This window comes from Arachis ipaensis, chromosome B09 (assembly GCF_000816755.2).
Source record: "Arachis ipaensis cultivar K30076 chromosome B09, Araip1.1, whole genome shotgun sequence".
Taxonomy (NCBI): domain Eukaryota; kingdom Viridiplantae; phylum Streptophyta; class Magnoliopsida; order Fabales; family Fabaceae; genus Arachis; species Arachis ipaensis.
Window position 1 is genome coordinate 101,299,138 of NC_029793.2, and position 15,112 is coordinate 101,314,249.

At 37.7% G+C, this 15,112-nt stretch overlaps 1 long non-coding RNA gene across 1 annotated transcript; it reads left to right on the forward strand.

Moving 5' to 3' along the window:
* Positions 13,696-13,992, forward strand: LOC110266660. The gene is made up of 2 exons (XR_002354122.1): positions 13,696-13,738; positions 13,837-13,992. It is a non-coding gene; the product is annotated as an uncharacterized LOC110266660 (long non-coding RNA).

Genomic DNA, 15,112 nt, shown 5'->3' on the forward strand with positions numbered 1-15,112 from the left:
AAAACGACGAAAACGACGCCGATGTGATGCTGAATTGGAGAACTAGACCTTCACAAAATTCGACCAGTTCAATCGATTCATTAATTAACTACTGATTCGGTCGATTTTTTTACTGATTTTTTGCAGGCCAATTTTAGACATTAACTAAATCAATCAACTAATCAGTTCTCAGTTAATCAAGTCGAACCGACCAGTTTGATCCAGTCCAGTTTTCAGAACCATGGATAAAATAAAATTTGTAAGTAGTAGTTAATGGAATCAAAGCACTAGCGTACCCACTAATACATGTCTTAATAAATATCATTATCTATTTACGTTTTTATTTGAAGGAGAGTTGGCTTATATTGGTATTCTTAGGTAATCTTGTCGGAGGCATAATCCGATACTAATTAAAATACTATTAAGATCAGTTGACTCTAACTATGCCCCCAAACCATGAATTAAAAATATCATCTAACATTAGACTCTAGTAGTGTATAGTAAACATTTTTTCCATAGCACTGAAGCTTAAGCTCATGCCACAATATATATGGTGTGATAACCTAGCTGGAAGTGGATTGGAAGTCAAATATCAACTAAGTGGAGTTGTTGCGAGGAGCATGCCTAGCGTGCTGGTTGCCATTAACTAATTATTAATATGTAGAAGGGAAACTAAAGTGCAAACTTTGAGTGCCAAGTGGGAAGGAACTTCATAATGAAAAAGTTAGGAATCTATAACGTAAATCATAAATTCTCTGCACCCGTTGTCTGTGTAAGTGCTGTAGACGCGTTTATATCAATTTAAGGGCGGGTTTGGACATGATCGGGAATCAATAATTAGTCGTAAACTAGTGATGATGATGATGGTAACGAAGAATAAAGGATTATTTTGTTCTTTAATATTTAAATTAAATCTTAATTTAATATTTAATATTTTAAATGTTCTATTTTAATTTTAAAAAGTTTTAAATTTTTATTTTATTTTAAAAAAATTTTAAATATATTTAATGTTGTCCCACAATTAAATTTGATACGAATAATAATTAGCATATTAAAAGTCAATAACGTTTGATTTCGATATATAAATAAAATCGATCTACCAATAATCACCAACTAAAAGTATTTTCTTTCATTTTGGAATGTTAATAATTGATTGAGAGGATTTAGAATTTTTTTTTTACAAGAAGAAGATTTTAACACCCTAACTTTTAGCATATCATGATCATACCAAAAGTGAGGAGTTACTAACTTGTTTTTCTTATTTACTATTTAATATTAAGCCTTTAGTTCGATATCGTGTTTCAGTTTTATAGAAAATGCCAGAAAATTTTATTTTTGTTTTTAAAATCTTAAATCAAAAATCAAGTAATAATATTCATATAATTATTAATAATAATAAATATTATACAAAATGATTCAAATAAAACTCAGATACAATTCCTATCCCTCTATATAAAATAAAATCTTAAATAACAAAGGCGAGGAAATTCTATGAAAGCAACTCAACACATAAACTTAACTCAAATAAGACTAATAATCGTCCGCAGCTTCAAACTGAGTCTTCGAACCTGTGGCACTGAAAGGGTGGAAGATTTTGGGGTGAGAACAAACCACATTTTCTCAGTAGGGAATGGGAATGCCGTAAAAGTAATGAATAAAATGCGAAAAATTAATTTATTCAATAAAACTATTTTGTTAAACCTTTGGAAATATTTTTTTGCTTTTACTTTATATAATTAATTACCTTCTTTAAATTTCCGAACTTAGAACAAATCTCAATCACAACTACAGTTCTCAGTCACTTCAATCAACAAACTAATAGCACAAGAAACAAATCAACACACAAACAAATTTCAACAAGACGAACAGCACAATCACAGAGAAATAAGATAAGCAAACACGACCAAATGCAAATGCGCAAACAATATGATGCATGTATGTCCTAAGCAGGTCATGAGCTCATGTGTCGGTTGCCTACCCGCTCCTGACATTACCCGGGTACGAGTCCCAGATATGCCTTTCCAGATGCATACAGTGTGCTTATATAAGTCTTACGGCTAGGCCGCATACAGTGTGACTTTCAATGTGCTTACATCTGGAAAACAGTTCTCAGTGTGTGGGCGTCCCCACTATACATTTAGCACTAAGGCCCAAATAAAGTCGCATCTGCTCTCCTATGGCAGACAATCTCTTAAAACTTTTTCTTTGTCCTTACCCTCTGCTCTCCTGTGGCAGAGACCGTTTTAGTTAATATATTCTTTAATCTTTGTTCTCTACTCTCCTATGGCAGAGATTCCTTTTCTTAATAAACCGAGCTCAAGTCATTACTTAAAACAAAATCTCTCCTTAAAAGATTGGATTTAAAACATTATACTTTTCTTAATAAATCAAATTTAAAATAGAATAAATATTTTCTTAACTAGATAAATCTCAAATAATTTAATTTTCCAAAACCAAATCTTTTAAAATAGCATTTCAAACAAAACCTCAATTTCATAAAAATTTCGGCAACACTTCCCCTAAATCTCGGACTTTGCCACGCTTGTCGGGTCCTAACCGAACCATTCTCAACCTCTTTTCAATCATTTTCAATAACTCAAACTAATTCCAATATCAAAAATCATTTTCAAATCTTAATTCAATACCAACAAATCAAACCCATTCCAATGTGAAAATCTTTACCGATCCTCAGAATCTTTTTCGATAAATCAATAAATCTCATTCCCAATATCTCAAATCGTTTCAAATGCGGATTTATTTTCAATACCAAATTAACCCCAAACAAAAAAAAATTATTTTACATAGTATTCAATCAAACCGACTTTCCAACTCAAAAATCAGAATCTTCAGCATTCCTAAACAATCAAGAAATCAAATATATATTCATCAAATTCAATCACAAATACAACTCAAACTCATCATTCAGTCATTCCAAACAATGATAAATTATTTACAAATACCCACTAGACTTCCATGGCATTCATAGTTTAAAACAGTTAATTTCAAAATAAAACCCCCTACCTCAACTCGTCGAAAATCCAAAGCTATATAACGCATCAAAGATTCCCTTTTTTCTCGACCCGCAACAGCGGTAACCATCAAACACCACATGCTAGAACCGAAGCTTAACCCTATCGTAATAACACCACAGAATACTCAGCCACAAATAATAGAAATTGATATCTCAAGGGTTTTGGAAAGTAATTACTTACTGCACTAAGAAGGTAATAGAGGAATAAAACGGCAGCAGCTCCGGTGACGACTCCCGGCAACCACCGCAACCAGAGGCACAACGGCGCAACCTCCAACGGCGGTTCGATGGCGACTCCAACCAACATCAGCGACGGCGCGTGGCTTCCTCCTACTCTATCGCGTTCTGGTTCTCTCCCGACGACGGTGTGCATGGTGACGGGATAGATCTGGCGGCGACGACGATCCTTCCCGCGGTGGCACTGGCAGAACGACGCGTCTTCTTCCTCTCGGTGACCATGACGGCGGCACGGCGAAGCACTAACGGCTGCGGCACTCCTCCAGCTTCCTTCAACGCATGGACTCCCTCTCTCTCTCTCTTGTTTTGACGTTGACAGGAACTTGGCCGCGGCAGAGCTTCGGCGGCAAAGACGTGGGGTAGTGGCATGCAACTCCTCTCCTCCCTTTCCCCTTTCTCTTCCCGTTTCTCTCTTTCTCTCTCTCCCTTTACGTTTCTTTCTTTCTTCCCCTGCTTTTGTTTCCTGAAGCAATTGGGTTTAGGTTTAAGGAAGGGGATGGCGGTGAGGCGGTGAGGCAGTGTGGGTTTTAGGATTTCGTGTATGTGTTTGAAATTAGGGTTAGGATTAGGGTAGTTGAGGTAATTTTAATAAAAATTAGGATAGTAGAGTAAATTAAAAATTGATTTTAATCCAACACTAGTATTTATGAAAATACTATATTAATTATTAATTTACATATAGAAATCTCTAAAAATATATTCTCGAATAAATAAAATAAATCATAAATAGTTTAATTTTCAAAATATTGGGGTCTTAAAAAGATCGTATAGAAGTGTTACAAGAAGGTTTTAGTTTTGTTTTTTCTATCACACGGAAGAATATAGGACTTAACAATAACATTGTTAACATTCACATCAATCATTCGAGTTAATTATTTTTGTCAAATTTAATGATAGGACAATATTAAATCCAGTTGAAACTTTTTAGGACAAAAATAGAAACGTTAAGCTGCATTTGTTTACAGGGATGGGACACTGAGACAGGAACACAAAAAAACAAAACCATGTTTGACAGATGATAGAGACATTGTGTATAGAGATACTGAATTAGTATATTTTGTGTACATTAATAAACCACTATTTAATGGTTTATCTTGTGCTCAATTGAGTGGTTTTTATCAAGTCTTTGCACACTTATTCATATAAATTGTATGATATTACAATTCCTTCCCAATTCTGTTCTATGGTTGAAAACTTGCTTCCTAAGCCTTTAAATTGTGTATTTTAATTCTCCTTTATACCATTCGATGTCGTGATTTGTGCGTTAAGTGTTTTCAGGCTTTATAGGGCAGGAATGGCTTAGAGGATGGAAAGGAAGTTTGCAAAAATGGAAGGAGCACAAGAAATAAAGGAGACAACCAGCGAAGAGTGATGCGTATGCATGGCTCACGCGTGCGCGTGAATTGGAGACTTTCATGGCGACGTGTGCGCGCACCTGACACGTACGCGTGAATTGGAGTTTGCACGGCGACGCGTGTGCGTACCTGACACGTACGCGTGACACGCGAAGATGACCGTCGACGCGTACGCGTCAGACATGCGCCACGTGCAGAAAATGCAGAAGACGCTGGGGGCGATTTTGGGCTGAGTTTGGACCCAGTTTTTGGCCCAGAAACACAGACTAGAGCCAGAAGACAAGCAGAGACTCAACACACATTCTCATTCGCATAGTTTTTAGTTTTAGATTAGAATGTTAGAGAAAAATCACTACTTCCTCTATGTTTCTTCACATTCATAGCTTTTAGAGTTTATGCTTTTGATTTGGATATTGAGAAGAGTTACTACCTCCGTTAAAGTTGCCATTATTCTAATTTGTTTCCTTATTCCTTTACTCTTTTTAATCGCCCATTAACCTTGTTCAGATACGAATGTTTATGATTTTAGGATTTATTAATGCAAAGAACTATTTTTACCTTTAATTGATTTTCAGTTATTATTTTAATTAATTTATTTTCAGTTATTATTTTAATTAATTTATTCATGTCAATGGAGTAGACTCCCAACATGACTTGGGAGTTGATTAAAAGAAAACCCTTGAGTTGGAATACTCAAGTGACAATTGGGAATTGAAAGTTGTTGGCTGGCTCTCTAGTCTCTGACTCTAATCCTTCCTTAGGAGAGGATTAGGACTTGGGATTCAGAGTTAGTTAGTTAGTTACTTGACTCTCCTTTATTCAGTAAAGGATAACTAAATAGAACAATAACCTCTTACTATTGCACTTAGGAAAATCCAACAAGGATAGAAATTCCAATTAATCTTCTCCCAGTCAAGGCTTTTAATTTTGATTATATAAATTCTCCCATTAATTTTCATTGCTTTAATTTATAATTATTTATTTTTCTGTTCTCCAACTCTTAAAATTTCTTAGAAAATTCCTGACTAATAAAATAGCACTCTTTTGTCAATTCGTTGGGAGATGACCTGGGAATTCTACTCCCAGTATTTTATTCTTAAAATTGTGACAACTCTTTCTAACATCCTAACAAAAAGAACACAGAGACACTAACAAGGAATACAACTTATTTTTCATATTTTCTTTCATTATTCTTGTTAATTTTTTATAATTATATTTTTTATTATTATATTTTTCTTCTCAAACTTTTTGAATGAAAAAAAAAGAACAAATTAGATTTTCATAATTTGTTCCACTTTTTCACCAACAGAATATAAAAACACTAAATTCTACGTCTCTGTTCTTTATGCCTTGTTCTTAGTGTCTTGTCTTGTTCTACTCTAAAAAACAAACGCAGCCTTAGGGATCAAATTAGAATTTGACTCAAATGTTAAGAGTCAAAATAGTATTTTATTCTTTATTAAAAAAATTAAGAGTTAATAAAAAATTATCCCAAAACACTTTAAAATTATTCTATTTTGTATTAAATTTTTTATTTTAATTTATATTTCTGAATTATTGTTCGAATAATTAGATAATTTTAAATGTAATTGTAATACCCGGTCTAACCAAAATTAATTAAATAATGAGTTAAATAGGAGCGAATATGGTTGGAAGATTTGGCAATTGGAATTCGATAATTTAAATATGATATTTGGATTCAGTGAATTTTTCCGAGTCGGAAAACATAGTTTTCTACGTAAAAGCGCGCAGTAGAATTTTGACCGACAGTACCGGCTAAGATCTGTCTGGTACTACAGTTGAGGAAATTGATTATGAGTAAATAAGATTAAGGAATGAGGAATTATAATTAGGGAAGGTAGAAATTTTTAAAGTAAGATTTAGAGCGCTAATCTTAAAGGGTTTTGGCCCAAAATTGGGCCAACGGACAAAAATAAGTGAACCGGGCCTAAGTGGGCCCAAGACCCAACATATATAAACATTAGTTATGAGCATTTCAGCTCATTTTACCCTAAAAGGAAGGGTTGGGGCACTGATTTGGGAAGAGAGAAGAGAAGAGAGAAAACATAACTCTCTTTGATCTTCAAACCACCATAACTTGAGCTACGGAGCTCTGATTGACGAGCTGTTTGTGGCCACGCGTTGCTCTTCTTATCCTTTACAATTTTATCTAAGTTTTGTGGTGAGTATTCTATTCATCTCTGCCCAGTTTTCGAAATTCCTCACTGTTACACGTTTTTGGGTAGTTAGTGTTGAAATCTTGTGATTTTTGGTATTTAGGGATACTCCAACATGGATTCTAAGTAGGTTATATCCCTATTTCATATGGGCTGGGGTAAGAAGTACTTAAACCCTTGTGATTTGTCATTTTTATGAGCCCTAGATTGATGTATGTATGTGATATTGGTTATGTTTGTGTATTTGGTGATGTTGGTGCACAATTGGGAGATTGGTATTGCTTGAGGAGCTTTGGTGAGGCTTGGAACTAAGGTTGGTAAAGACTTCCAAAGAAGAGGCTCAATTGGTTTGGCTACAAGAGGTACGGTTTAAGTTTCATTTAAGTACCGTGTGGTGTGATGAGAATTTCTAGGCTAGATGCCCCTAGGATTAAGTTTGGATTGTGTAAATGGTTGGTGCTAATATGCATAGTTGGTATGTAATATGAATTTAATGATTGGGTTGAGAATTGTGTGGCCTTGTATGCTTAGTGTATTGAAAATTTGATGTATTGGGTAATGAGTATTGATTTGTGGTTTATGCATTTAAATTGTGAAATTGGGCTGGAGGCCGTGAATTTTGGGCCGGAGGCCGAAAAGAGGTAAGGAAGGTAAGTTGACGTGTGCATTATATGATGACACAAGTGATTCGATAAATTTCAGATAATGAATATATGAATGATTGGGTTGGTTATTGAGTAATAAGGTTTGGGGAATTAGAGTGTGGAATTTGGTAATTTTGGGTGAAATTATATAGATGAGGTATGTTTGGTTTTGGTTGAGATATATTATGTGGTCATATATGTGATTATGATTATTGATGCCTTAGCTTGATGGTATGATGATGCATTAGAGATACGTATGTTGTGATATATGCTTGAGGAATGATTAAGGTTGATTTGTGGGTGAAACCACGTGATAGTGAGTATGATATTGATTATGTATAATGATGGTTGATTGGAAATAGTGTTGTTGAAATTTGGCATGAGGAAGAGTATATGATATGTAAATGTGTTTGAGTTTGAGCCACTTGGGTGAAGTGGGTTAAAATGGTGGGATGATGTTTTGTGAATTGTGGTAAAGTGTTAATGTGTGAGTTGAGGAGGCTTGATATTGATTTTGGTATATTTTGGTTGATTTCAAAGAAAAGGATGAAATTGGCATGTTTTGGTTGATTTTGAAAAGAGTTGGAAATGGCTTGTTTTGAAAATGGCACTTTGTGGTTTTGTGTGAAAACATGGTTTTTGGACATACTTTGACGGGACATAACTTGGACTGCGGATTTCTGTTTTGTGCCAAACTTGTTTAAAAGTGAAATTGGATCCGCGATGTCCATGCCATTCGAAGAACGGGCGAAAATGATTTAAAATGAGAAAGTTATGTCCGTCGGAAGATTGGGGGTTGAATTTGTGAATTCTACAGCTTTTAACTTAGAAAATTTTTAGCAGAATGACCCTCCACGCGTAGGCGTACTTGGCGCGTACGCGTTGTTCTTCAAGAAGGCACCATCCATGCGTGCGCGTGGTGTGCGCAGGCGCATCGATGCGCTGCACCAAATGCCCAGCCATTTTTCCGAGAGTTGTGCCAGAATTGTGCCAGTTTTGTGCCTGGGGCGCAAGTGCACCCACGCGTACGCGTGGCTGACGCATACGCGCCGTTTGGCTATTTTTCAATCCGCGCGTCCGCGCGTATGATGCTTGCGCGTTGATGAGTTTTGTGGCCATCCACGCGTGCGCGTGGAGTGCGCGTACGCGTGGCCCTGTTTTCGTGCCAAAGTTGATTTTTGAGTTTTAAAAGCCAAATCTCATGCTTCTAAGCCTCCGATCTCACCCCTTATGTATTAAATCATTATGATATGCCTAGCAATGAGAAAGGAGCTAGGGGATGTGGTAACTTACGAGTGAAGCAAGGGAAAAAGTTATGATCAATGATGATCAAAGATGATTATATGAGATATGGAGAACGACGGTGGAAGTACCGTGTATGCCATGAGCCGAAGGGCTATATTTATTGATAAATGGCTGGTTCTTGATTGAACCATGAGCCGGATGGCTGAGTTATTGCCGGGTTATGGCAAAGCCATTATTGGTTATGGCTGAGTATAAAAGCATATATGATTAATGAATGAATGTGTTAAATGGATAATAATGGAGAATGTTGAAATGTGATGTGTGACCCCAGGTAGTAGGCAGTGGCGTTGTCCACTTGCTCCGGGTATGAGACGGGAAAGGATGTTTATGATAAATGAGTTAAATTATGGAGTTTTGAATAAATGAGTATTTGTGATACCTGGGTAGTAGTAAGAGTGGTGGTTCATCACGCTTGCTCCAAGTTAATGTTTGAGATTTGATAACAATGATGATTGCTTTTAAACTGAACGAATATATGTTTTGAGATCCTGGGCAGTAGCAAGGGTTGTGGTTCGTCCCACTTGCTCCAGGTCAGAGATTGTGACGCCTGGGTAGTAGCAGCAGTAGTGGTGAATCCACTCGCTCCAGGTTGAGCCTTTAGACACCCGCCTAGGTAGTAGCCGCAGTAGTGATTATTTCACTGGCTCTGGGTTGAGCAGGCAGTAGCAAGGGGGTTGTAGCTCAAACCTACTTGCTCCGCAAGGGGTGTTTCTGTCCAATGGTTAGCTACCAGGACATGTCGGGTTGGCTATATAACTGACAGATGATATCATCAGCCATAGGGCAGGCATTCATCATTTGCATATGTTTGAATTGTTTGGGTTTGCCTGTTTGTTTTGGATTTCTACATTATATATGCTATGTTACCTGACTTTGTGCTACTTGTTCTACTTGTACCATATTTGTGTATTACTTGCCTGTATTGCTTGTGTTTGTACAACTGAGAGGCCTCTCATGCTGGTGTCGGTGGATGTTGAGGGCTGTTCTTGATGAGATGAATTGATGATGCGATTGCATGATGATGATGATTATTGAATGAGATAATTTGAACTCCCTGGGTAGACGCAGTGATGTGGTTTCACTAGCTCCAGGTGAAGGTATGATGTATTGATATAGAATTGTTGAGATAGAACAACTGGTGATAGTTTTGCTTATGATTCTGAGTCTGATTCATGGAAAAGTCAGCGAGTTGGGAAACATGTGAAACATGAATTAGATTTAGCACTCCCTTATAACAGTTGCCTATTCATGGATTAGCGAGAACCTAGGATGGATAATTGGTGAAGAAGTTTAGGATGCTTAGTGAGTTTTTATTGCAGTGCATTGTATTTATTTGACACTTTTACCGTACTGGGAACCCATGGGCCCGGGGTTCTCATTCCGTATATATCTCTTGTTTTTCAGATACAGATACAGGTCCAGGTGCTCAGAAGTGAGTTGTGGGTCGTCTGAGAGACGGCGAAGATCTTTATTTTCTCTCCTTTGTGTTTTGCTTAGAATCTCTCCACCTTTGTTTTGAAAAGATTATATTATGTATTGAACTCTTTTGAATTTGCCTATAGAGGCTCTCATGTTTCCTTCGGGAGAGATTAGGATATACTGTTGTCAACTACTTTCATACTGTATCCTAGCCGGCCTAAACTTCGCGGGTCGCGACTAGTGGCTATTTACTTATGTTATATATATATATCTATCTGTTATCTACCTCTTAATCTCCTCTACGCCTTATCCGTATATCGCTTTCGGCTTCCCGGTTTATCTTTTGTTGTCGATACATGAGTGACACATCTTCGCGATTTTATTTCTACTCTTTTCAGGCTTCTCAATTAATACTCCTTTCGAAATTACCTACTTTTGTATATTAAAAATCCACCTGAGAGTCGTACCACCGTAATACCATCGACTTATGACTCGAGCATAAGAATTTGAATATTAGGGTGTTACATTATGGAATCAGAGCAGTTCGTCCTCGTGAGCCTGAGGGATGGAACTGCTTATGTTTCAATGCATACTCTGAGCCTGTGCCTGTGCTAGTTAGGGTATCTAACCGATACATCTAGCATGAAGTCCATGAGTGTACCTTTGGTACTTTGAAGCACTATACTTCCGATATTGAGACTGATCAACTTGATATCGATTGTTTGTTGTGTATAGGGACCAGATGGCGCCTCGTGGACCCGGTCAGGGACGTGAGAGAGATCGTACTAATACGCAGGAATCGGAAATCAACCCGAATAACCCGGTAAACCTTATGGCGGCGTTGAAGAATATGGCTGCTGCTATGCAGGCCACCGCGGAGGCTCTTGGGCAACAGATAAACAATAATGGCAATGGCGGAAGGGAAGCTCAGGGCCCGATGACACTGGCAACCTTCTTAAAGGTTAATCCACCTAAGTTCAAGGGAACCACCAATCCGACTGAAGCTGATACTTAGTTTCAGGCCATGGAGCGAGCACTGCAAGCGCAGTTGGTGCCTGAAGAGTAGCGTGTTGAACTTGCTACCTATCTGCTCACGGGGGAAGCATCGCATTGGTGGCAAGGGGTTCGACGTCTCCTGCAACAGGGGAATGATCCTATCACTTGGGATGCCTTCCAGGTGGAATTCTATTAGAAGTACTTTTCGAATTCTGCCAAGACAGCCAAGGAATTGGAGTTACTGCAGCTGAAGCAAGGTGCTATGTCTGTATCTGAGTATACAGACAAATTTGAGGAGCTATTCAGGATTTCCCGCATGTGTCAGGGAGCTCCGGGAGACTTCGAGGAATGGAAATGCATTAAGTATGAAGGAGGACTCCGGAGCGACATCTTAAGTTCGGTGGGATCAATGGAGATCCGAACTTTTTCAGAGTTGGTGAATAAGAGCAAAATTACTTAAGAGTGTGTGAAAAGGAGGGTTGCAGAGAAAGAAAGTCATGGAAAGCACAACGAAGGATGCACACCAAGGGGTCGAAAGTTTAAGGAGAGAGGATACGTACAACACTTTCCCCATGGACAGAATAACTTTGCGACGAGTGAGGAGTCCCAAAGGAACGGTAAGGGAAAACGGGCAGCGGCTGCTTCTGATGTTTCAAGCTGTCAGAGATGTGGAAGTCATCACCCAAATAGGCCGTGCCGATTGGGGTTAGGTGTATGTTACAAGTGCGGGTTACCAGGGCATGTATCAAGAAATTGCCAACAAGGAGAGAGTCAGGATACGGGCCGATTGCGACAGTAAGATTGAGGTAATTGCCTTAATATAAATGGATAAGTGCCTATGATGTAAATGACTTTCTGTTGAGAATGATGTGTTGTGTTTGTTATGTAGTTGGTTGATTTCTGGATTTTTGGTGAAACGGATTGAACCCGTGACTTTTAGTTCCTTTGATTTAAATAGATAAGGGATGGTCCTAAATGATGGATTTGGAAACGTTGATTTGAATTGTCGGTCAAGTTAAGTGGTGGTTTAGTACTTGAGGAAATAAGTGATGAAACTAGTACTTGACGAGAAATCAAGGTGGCATAGCGGAAGCTTGCTAAAGCGTTAGCATAGTATGGTAATAATAAGAAAAAGTGGAGTATGATTGGAAATGCTTTATGCTTTGAGTACTTAAAAGTTTAGTGAGCTTATGCAGATAATGATTCTAGGTAATTGGAATTAATTGCGGCTGTGAGCCTTGATGGTTCTGAAACGGATGAGGAAATTATCATTGATGCGTAATCGGATTTAGATGATGATTGAGTGCAAGTTGTCGTGTTCGAGAGATGAGTGCTATGATGTTTGGTCATGGTGACCTTGGATTTAAATCAAGATTTATAATGATCGGTTTTAGAGGAATAGTTTGGAAACCTTTAAATTGCAATGCTGATGCGGTACTGAGATTGGTTTGAGGGAACCCGTGACGGGTGGTAAACTCCAATTATTGGGGAGGTGCTGTTAAATTTTTTTTCTTTTTCTAAGAATTTGAAGGAGTGTTGGTTATAGTTTCGAGAAGGACATTTGATTTGAATAACTTTAACAAAAGAGATGTGTTTCAAATGCTTTTATAGATTATTAAAGTAAGCCGGATTCTTAAGATTTTGTCAGCTTGTTAGTCCAAACTCATTTGAGTTCTAAAAATGAAGAAGGCTTTGATTAATTATAGTGATGTGGGATGATGGCTATGATTAACAATGATGGCAATATTATTGATGACATGATTTGAGATTTAATAGGGTGTGAGTTGATGAGACGATAAAAGTAAGGAACGAGGCTGTTGGTCAGCGTTGAACGAATGACCGAGACCCTCAGAGATAGAGAAATCAGAGCGCGGCAACGGAAGTGCGCAGAGTAAAAGGACCTTGGAACTGTTATGCGTTGGATATAAAGGCAGACTACGCTCGCGTACTCGCAGTGATGGATGGAATTTTCGAGGGCAAAAATTTCTGTTAGGGGGGTAGAATGTAATACCCGGTCTAACCGAAATTAATTAAATAATGAGTTAAATAGGAGCGAATATGGTTGGAAGATTTGGCAATTGGAATTCGATAATTTAAATATGATATTTAGATTCAGTGAATTTTTCCGAGTCGGAAAACATAGTTTTCTGCGTAAAAGCGCGCAGTAGAATTTTGACCGGCAGTACCGGCTAAGATCTGTCTGGTACTACAGTTGAGAAAATTGATTATGCGTAAATAAGATTAAGGAATGAGGAATTATAATTAGGGGAGGTAGAAATTTTTAAAGTGCGATTTAGAGCGCTAATCTTAAAGAGTTTTGGCCCAAAATTGGGCCAACGGACAAAAATAAGTGAACCGGGCCTAAGTGGGCCCAAGACCCAACATATATAAACATTAGTTATGAGCATTTCAGTTCATTTTACCCTAAAATGAAGGGTTGGGGCGCTGATTTGGGAAGAGAGAAGAGAAGAGAGAAAACCTAACTCTCTTTGATCTTCAAACCACCATAACTTGAGCTACGGAGCTCCGATTGACGAGCCGTTTGCGGCCACGCGTCGCTCTTCTCATCCTCTACAATTCTATCTAAGTTTTGTGGTGAGTATTCCATTCATCTCTGCCCAGTTTTCGAAATTCCTCATTGTTACACGTTTTTGGGTAGTTAGTGTTGAAATCTTGTGATTTTGGGTGTTTAGGGATACTCCAACATGGATTCTAAGCGGGTTATATCTCTACTTCATATGGGCTAGGGTAAGAAGTGCTCAAACCCTTGTGATTTATCATTTTTATGAGTCCTAGGTTGATGTATGTATGTGATATTGGTTATGTTAGTGTATTTGGTGATGTTGGTGCACAGTTGGGAGATTGGTATTGCTTGAGGAGCTTTGGTGAGGCTTGGAGCTAAGGTTGGTGAAGACTTCCAAAGAAGAGGCTCAATTGGTTTGGCTACAAGAGGTACGGTTTAAGTTTCATTTAAGTACCGTGTGGTGTGATGAGAATTTCTAGGCTAGATGCCCCTAGGATTAAGTTTGGATTGTGTAAATGGTTGGTGCTAATATGCATAGTTGGTATGTAATATGAATTTAATGATTGGGTTGAGAATTGTGTGGCCTTGTATGCTTGGTGTATTGAAAATTTGATGTATTGGGTAATGAGTATTGATTTGTAGTTTATGCATTTAAATTGTGAAATTGGGCTGGAGGCCATGAATTTTGGGCCGGAGGCCAGAAAGAGGTAAGGAAGGTAAGTTGACGTGTGCATTATATGATGACACAAGTGATTGGATAAATTTCAGATAATGAATATATGAATGATTGGGTTGGTTATTGAGTAATAAGGTTTGGGGAGTTAGAGTGTGGAATTTGGTAATTTTGGGTGAAATTATATAGATGAGGTATGTTTGGTTTTGGTTGAGATATATTATGTGGTCATATATGTGATTATGATTATTGATGCCTTAGCTTGATGGTATGATGATGCATTAGAGATACGTATGTTGTGATATATGCCTGAGGAATAATCAAGGTTGATTTGTGGGTGAAACCACGTGATAGTGAGTATGATATTGATTATGTATAATGATGGTTGATTGGAAATAGTGTTGTTGAAATTTGGCATGAGGAAGAGTATATGATATGTAAATGTGTTTGAGTTTGAGCCACTTGGGTGAAGTGGGTTAAAATGGTGGGATGATGTTTTGTGAATTGTGATAAAGTGTTAATGTGTGAGTTGAGGAGGCTTGATGTTGATTTTGGTATATTTTGGTTGATTTCAAAGAAAGGGATGAAATTGACATGTTTTGGTTGATTTTGAAAAGAGTTGGAAATGGCTTGTTTTGAAAATGGCACTTTGTGGTTTTGTGTGAAAACATGGTTTTTGGGCATATTTTGACGGGACATAACTTGGACTGCAAATTTCTGTTTTGTGCCAAACTTGTTTAAAAGTGAAATTGGATCCGCGATGTCCATGCCG